This window comes from Rhinolophus hipposideros (assembly GCF_964194185.1).
Source record: "Rhinolophus hipposideros genome assembly, chromosome: 18".
In the NCBI taxonomy this organism is placed as follows: Eukaryota; Metazoa; Chordata; class Mammalia; order Chiroptera; family Rhinolophidae; genus Rhinolophus; species Rhinolophus hipposideros.
Window position 1 is genome coordinate 11,853,744 of NC_138064.1, and position 17,468 is coordinate 11,871,211.

General features: G+C 45.6%; 1 protein-coding gene across 3 annotated transcripts in view; it reads left to right on the forward strand.

Annotated features, from left to right (window-relative positions):
• Window positions 1-6,111: 6,111 nt before the first annotated feature.
• The window catches only part of NOD1 (nucleotide binding oligomerization domain containing 1), a 35,115-nt gene continuing 23,758 nt past the window's right edge, over window positions 6,112-17,468 (forward strand). The window contains exons 1-2 of one of the 3 annotated variants that reach the window (XM_081079268.1): window positions 6,128-6,268; window positions 10,301-10,415. The gene's annotated coding sequence lies outside the window, so the exon portion shown is untranslated. Of the gene's footprint in view, window positions 6,269-10,300; window positions 10,416-17,468 lie in introns of all 3 variants that reach the window. The other 2 variants (XM_081079267.1, XM_081079266.1) reach the window with 2 other exon arrangements.

Consider the following 17,468-nt stretch of genomic DNA (forward strand, 5'->3'; position numbering starts at 1 on the left):
AAAAAAGAAAGAACAAAGCTGTGAGCTGAAAGGATAGGCAAAGTGGTAAACAAACGACCCTGCCGCCCTCGGGTATAAATGCCAGTAAGAGCCCTGGAATTAGACTGCCAACCCTTGAGTACCTGCTGCAGGACAGGAAAACCGAACCTAAGAATTCCGTATGAAACTAGGACCCTTGAAGCGAGCTAAAATGAGCCTCAGTGAGCCTTGTGGCTCCCAGCAAAGGTAGACGCAAATCCTCTGAAGAAAGCAATCCCCTCTTAGAGCCTCATTTCCACTTAAAATTTATGCGATAAGTAAGGAAAATGATATACCGTGAGTGGGAACAAAAACCATCAAATCCCCAAGGTTTTGAGGTATCAAAATTGTCAAAAGCAACTTAAAAGAAGTCTATATGGTGAGTGTGATTTCCGGGAAGATGGAGTAGACATACTCTTCCCTCTTCCTTTAGGTAAGTACAACTGTCAAGCAGGGACTCAGCTTCCGCTCCCCGCACAAGAACATAGTATATGGTGAGGCCCAAAAGGAACACCAATGGAGCCATAGATAGGGGAGTCATACCTCTCGCTAGCGGCTGGGTTGGAGACCCAGGAAGCAGGAGCCACATAATCCGCAATCTGCCATCTGCTTCTCTGCCAACCAACCAACGTAGCCACAGCAGTTATATCAGTGTCTAATGGCTCACCAGTAACAGCTGATGGCCAACTAGTCACAGCTGATGACCATCTACTACCTGAGCCAGCACCTTTCCACATGAGGCCGGGAGCCTGGAAACTGCTCTCTGGGACTCTGTCCCCACAACAACTATTAATAAAATCCCTGTACATTATATGGCAAACAAACAGAAGATTGAAAGCTGAAGAGAAAGCAGACTAGCCAGGGACCTCAGGACCCACTGCACAACATAGTGCTGAATTCCCTGCGTTTTCTTTTGCCTCACACATCTCAGACTTGTAGCTGAAGAAGCCAGCAACCCCAAAGCACCAATGAGCACAAGAAAGCAACAATAAAAATGTTTAAAGCCTACTCTCTCTAGCAAAAGAAGTAGGAAACAGATGATCTAGCAAGACCAAATACTTTAGAGAATGAATGCTCTACTCCAGCCAAACACCACAGAGAAAAATTCTGGACGCCCCCCAACCCCACCTCTAGCCAGCAAAGGTCAAGAGGGGAGCCTAGACTTTTGCCCTTGCCAGGCTGTAATAAGGCACCCTAACCCGGTCCCCTGCCACCACTACCAGGGTAGTGTCAGAAAAGGCCAAGTAGGGAGCCACCAGCAATAACAAGCCCCACCTGTCGCCCTCCCCAAAGTGACTTATTTAACACAATGCTGGAAGTTCTAACCAGTGCGATAAGGCAAGAAAAGGAAATGAAAGGCATACAGATTGGAAAGGCTTTCATAAACAGTCCCTGTTTACAGATGACATGATTGCCTGTGTAGAAAATCCCTAGGAATATAGAAAAGAAGTAGTCCTTAGAGCCAATAAGTGAGTTCAGTAAGGTAACAGGATACAAGATAAACATACAAAAATTAATTGTATTTCTATATACTAGAAAACATGGACACTGAATTTAAAATCAATGCTATTTACAATTGCCTTTTAAAAAAGAAAAAAAAGATTTTATTGGGGGAAGGGGAACAGGACTTTATTGGGGAACAGTGTACTTCCAGGACTTTTTTCCAAGTCAAGTTGTTGTCCTTTCAATCCTAGTTGTGGAGGGTGCAGCTCAGCTCCAGGTCCAGTTGCCGTTGCTAGTTGCAGGGGGCACAGCCCACCATCCTTTGCGGGGTCAAAGTGGCAACCTTGTGGTTGAGAGGATGCGCTCCAAACAACTGAGCCATCTGGGAGCTCAGCGGCAGCTCAGCTCCAGGTGCCGTGTTCAATCTTAGTTGCAGGGGGCAGAGCCCACCATCCCTTGCAGGACTCGAGGAATCGAACTGGCAACCTTGTGGTTAAGAGCCTGCTGGCAGCCTTCAGAGTTAGGAGCATGGAGCTCTAACCGCCTGAGCCACCGGGCCGGCCCCTTTACAATTGCCTTTTTTAAACTAACTTTTTTGAGATGAAATTCGCCTAATATAAAATTAACCATTTTAAAGTGAACAATTTAATGGCGTTTAATGCATTCACAATGTTGTCCACCAGCTTTACTTACTTGCAAATGTTGTCATCACCCCAAAAGGAAAACACATATCCAGTAAGTAGTTACTCTCACTCCTCTGTTCCCCCATTTCCTGGCAACCACAAATCTGTTTTACGGCTCTATGGATTTACCTGTTCTGGATATCTCATACGAAAGGAATCTTACAATATATCACCTTTTGTGTTTGGCTTCTTTCACTTAGCATAATGCCCTTGAGATTCAACATTTAGTATGTATCAGCACTTCATTCTTTTTTATGGCTGTATAGTATCTGTTGTCTGTGTATGCCGCAATTTGTTTATGCATCCAACCATTGATGGACATTTGGACTGTTTTCCCCTTTTAACTATTGTGAATAATGCTTCTATGAACATGTCTGTACAATATCTAAATATCTCTTTTCAGTTATATTGAGTTTATACCTAGGAGTGGAATTGCTGGATCATATGGTAATTCTAGTGCTTAACTTTATGAGGAACCACCAAACTGTTTCCTATATTGGCTGAACCACTTTACTTTCCTACCTAAAATGTATGCGATTGCTTCTTTAAAAAGGGGAATACTTAAGTGTAACCCTTACAAAATGAGTAAATGTGTATGCTGAAAACTACAAAACATTGATGAGAGAAATCAAAAATCTAAGTAAATGGAGAGCCATACCATGTTCATGGATTGGAAGGCTCAAGTAAAGATATCAGTTCTCCCCGATACAGGTTTAACACGGTTCCTTCCCAAATCCCAGCAAGATTATTTTTCTGAAATTTATATTGAAAGTCAAAGGAACTAGAATAGGCAAAATAATTTTGAAAAAGAAGAAGAAAATGGGAGGACTGCACCCAATTTCAAGACTAGATGTTATTGGCAAAGGGATAAACACATAAATCAATGAAACAGAACAGAAACCAGAAATAGACCCACACAAAGACGCAAAGGTAATTTATAACACTGGAGAAAAGACAGCCTTTTCAGCAAATGGTGCTGGACATCCATAGGCAAATCATCATCATCATCATCTTAAGTCTCACACAATAATTAACTCGAAATGGATCATAAGCTTAAATGTCTGACATAAAACTATAGAACTTTTAGGGTAAAAAAGGAGAAAAATCTTTGAGATCTAGGGCTTGTCAAAGAGTTCTTAGACTTGATACCAAAAGCATGATCCATACAAGGAAAAGTTGATGAATTGGACTTCATCAAAATTAAAAACCTTTGCTCTGCGAAAAATCCCATTAAGAGAATGAAAAGACAAGCTAGGAGTGGGAAGAAATATTTGCAACGCCCATATCTGACAAAGGACTAATATCTAGACTATGTAAAGAACTCTCCAAACTCAACAATAAAAACACAAATAATCCAATTAGAAAATGCCCAAGAGACAAGTCACCCAAGAGGAGATACAGATGGCAAATAAGCATCTGAAAAGACGTTCAACATCATTAGCAAATTAAAACCACAATGATCTATCACTATCACCACACACGTATCAGAATAGCTCCAATAAAACATTGTGACAGCACCAAATGCTGACAAGGATGCTATGAAACGGAGTCACTCATACATTGCTGGTGGGAATGTAAAATGGTACAACCACTCTGGAAAACAATTCGAGAGTTTCTTAAGAACTAAAAATGCAAGTACTATATGACCCAGCAGTTGCACTCCTGGGCATTTATCCCAGGGAAATGAAAACATGTTCACATGTAAATCTGTACGTGAATGTCTACAGCAGCTTTATTCTAAACAGGCAAAAACTGGAAATAACCCAGATGTCTTTCAACAGGTGAATGATTAAACAATCATTCTATGTAATCTATGTGGTAAAACCATGGAATACTACTCACCAATAAAAGTGAAAAAAACACACACAAACTATTGATGCATGCAATGACCTCTAGATGAATCTCCAGAGAATTACTCTGAGTGAACAAAACCAATCACAAAATGTTACATATTGTATGCTTCCATTTACATCACCTTCTTGAAATGACAGATTACAGAAATGGAGAACAGATTCGTGGGTGCCAGTGGTTAAAGAGGGGGTGGTGTGGTCTAAAAGGGCCACATGAGGTATATCAGTGGTAATGGAAATGTTCTGTATCTGGAGTGTATCAATGCCAGCATGCTGTTTGTGATATTGCAAAATGTTACCGTTGGGAGAAGTTGGATTAAGGGTACATGGGTCTCTCTTACAGCTGTGTGTGAATTTATAATTATCTCAAAATAAAAAGTTGAACAAAAACACAAACAGAAATAACTACATATTCATTCTTTTAAAAAATAATGGAATCAACAAAGAACAGGAGATTATTAAAAATGACCAAGAGATTATTTAAAACGACCAAGAAAACTAGGTATAGAACCAAAAGACTCTTAGAATGCAAATACACTATTGTTGAAATTAAGAACTTAAATGAATGGTGTTAGTGGTTTCCTATTGCTGCTGTGACAAGTTACCACAAATTTAGTGGCTTAAAACAACATCAGTTTGTTCTTACGGTTCTGGAAGTCAGAAGTCTAAATAGGTCCTACTGGACTGAAATCAAAACGTCAGCAGGACGGGGTGCCTTCTGGAAGCTCTACGGGAGAATCCATTTCCTTGCTTTTTCAGCTTCTAGAATCCACCTGCTTTCCTTGACTGATGGGCCCCGTCCTCCATCTTCAAAGACAGCAACATCAGGCCAAGTCCTTCTCATGCTGTCATCTCTTTGGTTCTCCTCCTTCTGCCTCCCTCTTCCTCTTATAAGGATGCGTGTGATTACTCTGGGTCCACATACCAATAATCCCTGATCATCTTCCCATCGCAAAGTCAGCTGATTAGCACCTTAAATTCCACCTGCTGCCTTAATTCTCCTTTGCCATGTTTACAGGTTCTAGGTATAGGAAGTGGACATCATGGAGGTGTGGGGGGGACTAGACGGCTTAAACAGCAGATCCAAACATTTACAAGATAATGGATGAATGGAAAGACAGAACTAAAGAACTTACTCAGAATGCAGCCAGAGAAAGAGGATATGGAAAATAGGAGAGTTTAAAAGACATGGAAGATAAAATTCAGAATCCTAGAAAAAACAAAAATTTTTATTTGTTTTACAAGAGGTTTATAGAAGAGTAAACTGGAGAAATTTGTGTCTTTAGCATCTTGTCTTCATTTTGGTGCTTTCAAATTTGTGCACTGTGTCTCATCAGTTTTATATCTGCAAAGTTTCACTTTTGAGTTAGGAAGATACTTTTCTTTTCTCGGAAGGCAGCCTTTGAGGGGAACTTGAATTCCTGAGCATGTGTGGTCACGTGATTGAAAGTCCTTCAGTGACGGAAATGTGCTGCATCTGGACCTATCGATGCCAGCGTGCTGGTTGTGATATTGCAAAATGTTACCGTTGGGAGAAGCTGGATTAGGGTACATGGGTCTCTGCATTTTTCTCCCCCCGCATCGATACACCTTACGTAGACCTTCCTCATTTAAAAGAGTTAAAAAGTATTTTATGGGGGAAATTTATTAGTATGTTAAAAACTCCTTGACAAGTCATTACAGCATCATGCATAGACTATGAAATGTACACTGCCAAGGACCGATTCAAAGACAGGACGGAAAACTTCGATTTTAAACAGTATAAATCCACGTAAACGCTCTGCTGTAAAAGGTTTGCTACCTTGGAGCCAGTTTTCCCGGGAGCGCGCGGCACGTTTTAACAAGAGTCTCCACGTGGTGCCCAGGTGTCGCGTCTGTGGCCTCTGCCGAGCTGGCACTGTTCCGGGGACGGGCCCGGGCTCGCGGCGGCTGCGCCGGGCGGCGCGACGAGTTCCAGGTGTCACCCCCGCGCGAACTCGGGAGCCCGCCCGCCGCCTGGCGCGGTGGTGTGGCGGGGGGGCGCCGGCAGGGGCGCCCCAGGAGCGCCCCCGGGCCACCTTCCGCGCGCAGGGCTTCCTGCCGCCCCGCCCTCCCCGCCCTCCCCGCAAAGCCGGCCCGAGGGGCGCGGCCGCCGCCGCCGTGGCAGCCGGTTTCCGTCCCGGGCCCGCCCGGGGGCAGCTCCCGCTCTGCTCGTCCCTCCGCTGGGGGCGCCGCACGCTCCGGGCCGAGACCTCTGGCTCCGCGCTGCTGCGAGCTCCGCAGACCGGCGGCCGCGTAAGTCCCGGCGCCGGGGCGGGGGTGCGCGCCACGCAGAGGTTTTGTGGGGTCGCGGCGCCGCGAGGGAGGGCACGCGGGGGGGCGGGAGCTCCGAATGGAACCGCGCGGGGAACCCGGGGTGTGGGGGGTGCGGGCAAGTGCGGGGGCGTGGACGTCCGCGTCCGCGGCATCGGGCATCCCACCCTGGTCGGGGCAGGCTTTCTCCATCCTGACTGTACCTTAGAATCACTCGGGGAGATTGTAAAATCCAGATGCCCAGGCCGCACTCCACGCCGGTTCCATGAGAACCCCTGGGGGTGGGACCCAGACTCTGCATTGTTGACACTTCCAGGGTCATTCCAATGTTCACCCAGGGTTGGGAACCAGTCACCGAAGTGTGGCTGCCAAGAGAAGCTGGCAAGGCAGGCAGGGGCCTTGATGGAGTCCAGCCCGCAGGCGATCCGGCCGCTCCCAGGGCCCGGCATGGTCCTGTGGCCCCGCAGTGGACTTCCCTGGGCTTCCTGCCCCTCAAAGAAGGGAAGTGAGACAGTGCTTGGCAGTGTCACCTGAATAGCGAGCGGGTTCAAAGTAGCCTCAGATATTCGGTCTTTTGGCACACTGTGAAAAACAAAAGGAATGCCAGATTCCATGCCCCCTTGGTCCTGCATTCTGGGAAATGCCTCCATTGTTAGCATTTGAAATTATTTTGGGGAAACCAGTGAACCCATGGTCTCGGCACCTTCTGGGTTTTCTGCTTTAAGGATGAAGCCAGGTGTGCTTGCCAGAGAGAGTCCTGTTTGTCCCTCCTTCTAAAAGTAAACCTAAGAGGTACCATGTCCATGGAACCGTAACTCTACCATGGATATTAGTTGTGCACAGAACGGACCCATTCTCACCCTGGGGTCTGTGGTTGTGATCCCAGCAAGCAGGGCCTCTGGACAGACTGGTACGGAATATGCAGAGCAGATAAGAAAGGTGGATTTACAACAAGCAACAGCTGAGAGGTCAGAGAAGCGTGGACTTCCAAAGGGTCCAAAAAGTAGGTTTTATTTTTGTGGAACGGAGAAATAAGTTCAAGCTTTGGAACTCATTCAACTGGCTCCAAATTCAGATTCTGTCACATGGGACATGTGACCATGGATGAATTATATGACCTCTCAGGAGTCCCTGTTTTCTTACCTGTACAATGAGGATAAAAATTGTAACTCTCCCCGGGGAAAATCTAGTTAAATGAGATAATGTGTGTCAAATGACAGAGCAGGTGGCACATGGCAGGCTCTGTCATTGGAAGTTATTAGGCACAGTAGCAGTGATTTGTGTCTGACAATTGTTTATGTAGTACAGCCACGATGAGGGAGAGAGTTTCTCCAAAAATTGTCTCCCTTGAAGCACCATTCCGTGCTCTCTTCCTGCCCTGTCAGGGGAGGGCTCTGTCGCTCCTTCTCTCTCTGAGCTCTGAGTGCTTTGAGATCTGGAATGTCAGGCCACCAGCTTCTCCCCACCACGAAGGCTCCTTAATGGCTCTAGAATACGATTCTATAAGGCTCCTTAATGGCTCTAGAATACGATTCTATTCCATGTGATAGGAATGAATTTCTTGATAAAAGAAAGTGATCCTTAATCTTGAGATTTCTTCCATCCCACGCCACATACGTCAAAAAAAATGGGCTCCCAAGAAAGCTGGGCTGTCTTCGGGGTCTCAGCATGTGGCTCTTCTGCTGGCAGCATCAGCAAGCCACACCCTGACTGTTGCTGTTTTGTTCCTGACTCTTGGCCTAGGAACAATGAGTTCTTCTTTGATGACTAAGAACAGTCAGGAATTTGGGAAGGAGGGGACCCACATCTTACAATTGCCAATGCCGGCATCCCAGCTGAATCTTTCATGCTAGTGGCCACTCTGTGTGTTCCTGATGGTCACTTTGATAGTAAAAGCAGCACTGTTTTTAAACATTAGCAATATAAACCGTGACATCACGTAGGTATCAGCTTAAGTGTTTTTACAGGGTGTGTGCAATCGCTGATATTTAATTAAATGAGAATACCAAATTCTTGTCTCTTTTTAATCCAAAGAAGAAAGTTCAGCATTTCTTCAAAATCTAAGACATAAACCTAGGATTTGAGGTTTACATTACCAGTTTCTTTTAGGATTCTTCTTTTGGGGAAATTTTAGGAAAGATGAAATTAGAAAAGCTAAAATTTTTACTTGTGCTGAATTTTTGTCATGCAGAAGCTGTAGGTACTTTGCAAGTTTCTGGAAGTCCTGTTTTCTTTTATCTTCTGGGCAGAGTCAGTTGCATCTCACACCAAGGGCCTCCTTTCGTCCATCCACACAGTCTGAACTTGTTTTGAGGAAAACTCTTTGGCACATTATATGCTCACTGAGGGCAAGTGCTTTTTTCCAAAGTTGACTCTTGTACTAAGAAGTGAGTAGTCACTGCCATTTCAGTTAATTGGTGTTTTTTACCCAGTGCTAGGAAGTTTGTCAAAGCAAGACTTTCCTGCTCGAATTCTTATTCTTGTGCTTTATCTAGGACGGCCGCAGACCAAATTGTGGACAGAGATTATGATGCCAAATTGGCCAAGGCAAGCTCGCCACCCCACTTTGACATCCTTCCAGCAGCTGGAGCCATTGAGTCAGCCTGTCACTCTGAGGGTTCTCATGGCCCTCTGCCAGGGCAGCAGACCCTAACAAGGGGTGTGTGTCTTTAAAGCCAGCAAGGCAATTTTGAGTTACATTTCATTAAAAGCAATTGGGTACCTCTAGTAAACTGCCACTTTGGAATTTGTTTTGCTGAATAGTCATTTTCATCTAAATTATAGAAAACGATAGTTTAAAGGGCTAATAAACAGGGCTACATGATGGCCCAGGTAATTGCAAAGTGAGCACCAAATTAGCACCAGGTTTTGGTAGGTTCATATTTTAATAAAACATGAAGTCACCACTGTGATATCTTTGTTTAAGGACATTGATATCCCTTTCTCCTCTATGTGTCATCCCCACCACACAGGTTAGGGACAGAAAAGATGTAGGGACTTTGTGGATATTTTCAGAACCATGTGTAACTGAGTAAGGCAGTCATGTATTGCTAAGGAAAATCCTTACACGGTAGAAGACCTGTGAGCAGATGAGGTTTTAATTGAGAAAATATTTGTGTTGTTCTAATTCCCAAAAGATAAAAGTCTAATGACAAAGAACGTCTTGTGATTTGTTTTAACACATTTTCCAGTCGCTGTCTCTGACCCCCCAAACCAAACCTACTAGAAGGAACTGGATGGAAAACTAGGCTTTTATTTGGGGGTACCCTAACTCCTTACAATTCATGACAACGGATGGGTCCTTACATGGAAAGGGCCATTCCTGGACTCCACTTAACAAGGCCACTGTTTTATATTTAATATGAATTCAGGCACATTGATAATTTCAAGTGGATACAAGATCTATAGCAAATACCAGGCAGGCAAGACTTTAATGGGAAAAAACTATGGGTCTTGGTGTCAGAATTAGGATCATGTCGCTGCTTTATTCCTTGACTTACTTTGTGACCTCCGCCACGTATTTGACCTTTCCTACTGTGTCCTCCTTTGTAAAATAGTTATAATAATTCTTTCCTTATAGAGTGGTTTTGAATATTTGATGAGATAATTAATGTAAAGTGCTTAGCACACCACCTGGCTTTCAGCAAATGGTAATAATAATAACAATAATAGTAATAATAATAATGATTATGATGATGACTTGGGTTCAAGTGCTGGTCTTGCCATCTCCTAGCTGTTTGGCTTTGAATAACATACTTAACCCTCATGAACCTCCATTTCATATCTGTAAAATGGGGATAACTCTACGTATCTGGAAGGATTGATATGAGGCTTGATTAAATGAAGTTAAATGACGATGTGTCTGATTTGGTAGATCCTCAATAATAATAGCAAACCCTTACATGACATACTATGTGCAACACTGCTCTAAGGGCTTTAGGTTTGGCTTACTCCCCCACCCATTTAATCTACCCACAATCCTATGCAGTAGTTAGCATTCTTCCCATTTTACAGATGCAACAACTGAGGCTCAATGAGATTAAACAACTATCTCAAAGTCAACAGGCAGTAAGTGCTACACCCATGATGTGAAGCAGGGTGCCGGTTCCTAACAACTGAACAGCGCTCAGTGAGTACCCCACCCTCTATTCTCACTTCCCCCACCTCCCCACGATTACTTCCTGTAATTGACGAGCAGATTATGGGTGCTTATGCTCTTTGTAAAGCTGTATTTCTGGATACAGGGCCCCAGCTTCCAAAGAACTGTCTGCTCATGAAACAGGCCTCCCCCTTACCCCCCACTCAATTTGCAACCTTTAAACCTCAACTGTTGCTTACACGGGATGATCTAATACCCACTGGGTGGGCTCAAAACCCGGTACTGGTATTGATTAACGTTATTAGAGTGGGTTATGATGCTGATTTGGAGATAAGTGTCCTTTGAGTGCTCTGAGCTTTTTAGCCTGGGTATAATAAAACTTTCCTTCAGACAGGTGTGCTAGGTATTTGGGAAGACACAAACCAGGCCTTGCAGTTCCTGGGGTGGGGCTCAGGTGGACATGACAGGACTTCAACAACATCCCATCCAAAGTGCAGTGGCTTGTTCCAAGGGCATTCACTACTTTAAAGAAATTCCTTACTCACCTCCCTTCTTCTTCGCACCTCAGTAACATTTACCTCTGTGGCTGTGACCGTCTTCCAAGAGGCCTGAGCTAGTGGAACTCGGGCTAGAGAAGCAAAGTCTCCAAAGAGTGCGTTGTATATGCTCTCGCGTGTCCGACTGTGTGATGGTTTATGTGGCTTTCCCGTGGGTGTGAAGTGCTTTGCTGGCCCTCCAGCGTGGGGATGAGTGAAGGCTGTTAGAAAGCTATTTGTAGCTCCTGGTGGTGCCTCTTGGCTCTTTGGGGCTTCAGTTCTTCAACACACTGATTCAACAGATATTATCAGAAGATGTGCCGGTGCCGGGAATCTACTCAGTGTGGGGATATAGCAATGAATGAAACAGACCCAGCCCTGGCAAAATGGGAGGAAAGGGTGGGGAACACAACAAGAAATACATAGTCATAAATTGGGTAAATGCTGTCAGTGAAAACAACACAGTGGATTAGGGGAGTGTGGGCTATGCCTCTCCATGAATGAGCCTTTTCAACTGATTCTTGGGAATTCAGGGAACGGTAGGTTTGAAGTCTCAATGGTGGGAAAGGACGTGCATGGAGTCGGGTATAGAGAGAGCTAAAGAATGAACCAAATCAGGCCAAGCAGAGCCTCCTGGGCTGAGAAGGATTTGGAATGTTATGGTAAAGGGAGTGGGAGGCCTTGAGGATCCCCCCTTCCTCTGCCTGTTCTCTATGTTAGTAATCTACAAGAAAAAGATAATTAACGGCCCCTCTCTATTAACCTGATAAACCTTGTCCTAATGTGTAAAACAATTCGGAAGAGAGAAATGATGGTTTTCAATTTTCAGATGAAGGAACAGAGCTCAGAGGAAACCAAAAGATGGCAGCGCCAGGATTCGGAGCCCGGTCTGCCTGGCCCACCACCTGCTCTGTGACGTTCGGGGCCAAGGTGTGCAAATGTACGTGGCCTGGGTTGCAGCAGCATCCTTCAGCTGGAGGCTCGATGGATAGATGTGGGAAGATCCATATTCTTTCTGGCTCCTTGGAAATAGGAACAAAAGGTCCCACAGAACAGAGGCAGGTTGGGGGTGTGGGTGTCAGGATCTGCAGGTACAAAATTCTGGGGGTCCCCTGGCCAAGGGAAGGGATGTCAGACGGTTTTTCATGCTCATCTGTTTTCCCTCCAGCGTTAGCTCCAAAGCCTTGAAGAGCATTTTTCTCTGCCCTGTTCATCCGCTGGGGAATCTGCATACACTTAAAAGGCACTGGGTTTGGGGAAAAAAATTATTTATTTGGAGCCTTCAGGTCACAGAACAGCACCAACGGCACGGGGGGCTGAGCCCTCACTGTGCATGCTGGCTGACTTTGGGGTGTCTAGAGTACCCTGTTCTTCTTCCTGACTCCTGTGAAGTTGCCATGAGGTCACAGAGAGGCAACAGCAGGTCAGGCCGGCTGGGCGGGCCTGCTCCTAAAACAGCACCACACTGGTGAGGGCTGTGGGCCCGTCCACGCCCATGTGTGCTGTCTGTCAGGAGAACTCACCATCTTCTCAACTTCTCAGTGCCCCTCAGGTACCCGACACAGCGCAGGGAACTTTTGGCCAAGCTCCAGGATCCTTTTGTGTCCCAGACAGTTGCTGGCTGTGGCTACACATTTAAGTGGGGTAAATATAAGTCTCAGGCTAAGTGTTTTGGCCAGCAATCAGCAGAGTGTTTACTTACTCAAGGCCAAGTTCCAACACCAGCCTCTGAGATGGCTCATATATTTTGTTCCTGGGCGGTGCCTTTCATTTGAGAAGCCCCAGGCACTTTCTGTGTCAGTCCTCAATGCCTTCTTCAGATGTCCTTTGACTTCCGGACCCTGCTGCTCTGTGTCACTTTCTCCTGCATAAGCACTTAACCCACTTACAGAGTTCCAGATCAGGGTTTCTGATTCACGGCTCTGTTGTCCTCTGTTGGCTTTCTTTGTTAAGATATTTGTATTCACAGACCCTTCAGCGATGAATACCAAGCAGGGTGTTTTTGGAACTTGGTTATTTCAAAGCCTGCTAACACTGGGAAAATGAGAGTCCACAATTGTATATCAGCCCCATCAGGCACTGTGGGGGGCATTGTCACAAGCAGTAGGGGATTCTGTACCGAGAGAATGTATGGACATTGAGAGCTGGGCCCTGGTTAAACTTGTGAAGGCAGCAGCTAATATAAATGCCTTGGTGCAGTAAAAAATACTGGCGCCTGCAAATCAGAATGTATCCACAGGAAACTCAGAAGTGCCATTCCCGAGTGAGTCTGGGAACGCCGGAAATGCCCATTCAGTGAGCACTGATGAAGCCCCAGTTGTGCGCAGCGCACTGTGCCCGATTCCTTCACTTGTCAGTCTCACATCTAGCATCCTCCCTGTGCTGGACACCCAGTGACGAGCCAGGTGGACGCTGTTCCTCACAGTCAAATGCTGGGCCCCAAAGGTGAACCAGACAAGTGCTGGCCGAGACCACATGCTCCTGGATCCTGACAAACGCTTACAGTGTGACCGGTGCTGTTCTGAACGCCATGTGTGTATTAACTCTGAATCCTCACAGCGATCCTAGGAGGCAGGTGCTGTTGTTCTCAGCAGTTCACAGGGAAGAACCCTGAAACGCGCAAGAGTGGTGGTGTCTCCACCACACAGCCTGTGATGGGAACCAGGGAGCGTGGTTTTAGATTCTTTGCCCTTCACTGCCACCAACAATCGCCCTGAAGGGAGAATTTAGGAAGGAAAGTAGCACATCCTCTTAGAGATGGGGATAAAGTACCATGGGAGTTTGTTTCCACTGGGGAGAGAGAGGTTGAGGGGAGTCCCTGCCCTTTCCTCATTGTGACGGGCATCGCTTCCTGCTGGGGCTGAGATGGGTGACATGCTCAGCTGCTGAAGGAGCTACTCTAAGCAGAACTACGCAAAGGAAGCATTTGCCTCAGTGCCAAGAGACCTGGGTTCTAGTTCTCGTTGATCCAGAAAAGTCTCTGCCCTTCCCAGGGCCTCAGTTTCCTCGTTTCTAAAATGGTGGTGTTGGATAACATTCTGTTCTACTCCAGAAGTCCATGGTTTCAGCAGATTATGTGCAGTGACTGGCTCTGCATGCACTCAACAGAGGTATCTTGACCAGAAGAAGCAGCTTGGCTCTGGGGGTTGTGGAGCCAGACACGTGACTTCCCAGAAAGCCCGGGAAGCTGTGGATGCAGCTTGCATTCCATCATTTCCGCCCCCAGTGCTTCCATCGGCTGTGTCTGCGTTCCTTTCTTTATAGTCAGGGTGGTAGTATCTGTATCTGGAGTTGAAACTATGTGGTACTTTCAAAAGAGAAAGAGAAGAGGAGATAGCGAGATGGAGGGCGAGATGGAGAACGAACGACATTGAGAGAGACAGACGGATTTTTGTATCTGTTTTGAAATTCTGAGGAATTAAGTTCTTTCAGATGCTTAAAGTCAATGAGTATTAATGGAGCTTAAAAGCTTGAAGTAATAATTGTAACCTAATCCATCTCCTAAATTTTCTCCAGACGGGGCTGTTGGTAGTTGTTTTGGTACCAGAGAGGCACACAGGACTGGGCTTGGTTTCCATGGCAAGACATGGAAAACAAAACAAGACAAATGAATAGACTAAAAACAAAGAAACAAACAAATAAACAAACAACAACATCAACAACCAAAAAACCCCCACAAAAGACGAAAACCAACCATGAGAGATAGGGTTCTATGTAGACCCAATAGAGAATGGCAGCTCGAGTTTATTTAGTTTCTGAAGTTAATGTTTCTATGGATTATGCAACACGGACAGTAAGACCCAGTTTAAGCTGATGCATTGTGTGTGCTCTCTGTGCAGCTCTGTCAATATTGGATAAAAATGCGCTTGCTGTCAGCTTCCTGTTCAGTTGCTATTGGGATGGGTTAGTCCACCCACCTCCTTGTTGGACAACTCGAGGGTGGTGGAGCCAGGCTGTTCATATCATCACTTTATTCTTGAATATCCAAGTGGTTCATATGAACGAACATTGGTGAATTATGTTCCTTGTGGTAAAACTGGTCTGAAGAGGCTATGGATCCTATTCACCAAAATGAGTCTTATTCAAGAGAGAAGTAGTTTCCTTGAGAAGAACCGGATACCCTTTGACATTCATGGATGTGTGTGTTCACATTGTGCTGGGGTTTGCTATCAGCCTGGCGGAACCTGCTCTAGTTGACGTTTTGCAATCTGGGTAATATTATGTCTGAGGTAGGCAGGTACCTGTTTGAGGTACGCAGGGAATAATTGCTTTATTTTACCTTATCTGAAATCTGAATTCAATAAATAAATATCAGTTATTAATTGCTATTATCCAGGAATGTGGTAGACAATATTTTAGAAGCCCGTGTTGTGTTTGGCAAGTGTGGCTTTGCCCGATGTGGCATTTGCTGGCTAGACTTTAAATTAGGCAAGTATGTATACTTATAAAAAAATGAAAGCATTGCAGATACAAGTACTACACCAATCTTGGTACCCTTCCTTCCCTGTTCAGAAGTAATCTGTCTCCTCAGAAAGCATGTCTTCTTCCAGATATTTTCTTTGCATTTCTGTTCATGGATGTATGCTTGTGGAAAATATATAGTCTTTTGTGTGTTTGTAGGTCAGGCAATGTGGGAAAGTTACATAAGTTAGTATACTCTATATTTCTCTCTGCATTTTGCATTTTTCAAGTGATAATATGTCTTGAAGATCTTTCTATGTCAGTACATATAGATAGCTCCATCACATTCTTGTTTATCCCTAGTCATGGTTCCTTCCCGAAGATTTTGATGGCAGTGGTGGTGGTGGGCTGGGCTGAAATGACTGGTTTGGGGTGGGGAACGTAGCTGGTGGAATGAAAGGCAGGATCTGGGACCACAACAAACAGAAACGGCCACCTCAGTACAAATCAAGCGTATGTGTGAATTATATAAATGTAACTACTATGCTGTATACCTGACATTAATATAAAATAATATTCAATGTCAACTGTAATTGAAAAAAAAAGACTCTGCATGACTTACTATCTATTCTGGCCTTTTATCCCCCTCCAATATATTAGTAGTTTCTTATTTAGATTATTGTAAGTCTGGGAAAGCAGGGAATGAGGCTTGATTTTAACTTAACTCTTACTTCCATAAAGTCTGTTTTATGATATCTGAAAAAAATTGTAGTGACTTCTCTTTACCACGAGTGGTCCTTTCCTGTCATGGATTGTGTCCCATAGAAACGCCTGTCGTTTGAAGGAAGGGAGGGGGCTGTGGGAAGCACCCCGGGCCAGGCTCGTAATGGTTCCCGCTCTGCCTCCAACCGTGTGGCCTTTGACAACTCATCGGGAACTGGGCCTCGGTTTCCTAATGTGATCAATGCTCTTGTCCAAAATGATGCCATCTGTCAGGCTGGGCTAAGTTATGCTGCAGTGGCAGAGACTTCACAATCTCGGTAGTTCGGAGAACGGTTAGGCTTCTTGCTCACTCTGTGTCCGCCACAAGTTCGCAGGAGGCTCTCGGCCCTGGAGGGTGGAGCAGCCACCACCTTGAGTGTCGCTGGTCGGAGTGCCCGAGGAAAAAGAGAGTTGACGCAGATAACGTATGCACTGCTGCCCAGAGCTTCCTGGCCTGAGGAACTCATTCCACTTCTGCTCACATTTCATGGGTCAAAGCAAGTCGTTTCAACGGAGTGGGGAAGTGACCCTACCTGGTGCGTAGGAGGGAATCCCAACTGTCTAACGAGCAGCGTACTCCTGTCACTGTGCTGTTTGTCAAGGAAGGGGTAGGAAAGCCTGCGAAAGCTGTCCTGTGGTCGGTAAAGTCATATCCTGTAGGCTTTTCCTTTCTGTGTATATAAAACCATTGACCTTTTCCTGAGGCCTTGCAGCTTCCGGAGTGCAGGAGCCCATTTGGAAACTCACAGTACGAGACATGAGCAGAACTTGGGGAGGGCTGGAGATTGGGCTGGGAGCAGAGGCTGAGAGCCCCTGGCCAGATTCCACCGGCAGCAGAGCTGGCCTTGGCTTTGCTGATGTTTCTGTTTGTCTCCCGTCTATATGCAGAAAGTGTCGGTGGCAGGAATACTCGCAGAATGGCCTGATTACATAGGGCTCACTGTTTAAAAAGCTCTGGGTGGTAACTCTAAGTCGGCATCTGCTACCTTGTTCAAGAATGTAAGGAATAGGACTCAGATCTGTTAGGAATCTTATCTGCGGGCACGGCAGCAGCAATTTGTGGAAAGCTGTGTCATTGATTTTGATATCTCTGCAGAAGAGTGAATGATGCCTCCCAACAATTGGGTATCTCGGATTTGAGTGACATTGTGGGGCCAGGATGGATAAGGAGAAACGATTTTCTCGAGGCGTCTGTTCTCGGCCCAGCCCCCACCCCGCCAGCAGTGGGCTGGGGGCCAAGCTGCCCGGGTGGGAGCGGACACTCACCTTAGGCGCGGGGATCTCTGCGCTCGGGCTCTGCTGGGTGACGTGGCACAGAACGAAGCTTCTGCTGAGTGGATGTGTTTGCTCGTGTCTTTTGGGGAACAAGCTCACTGCGGTCCCT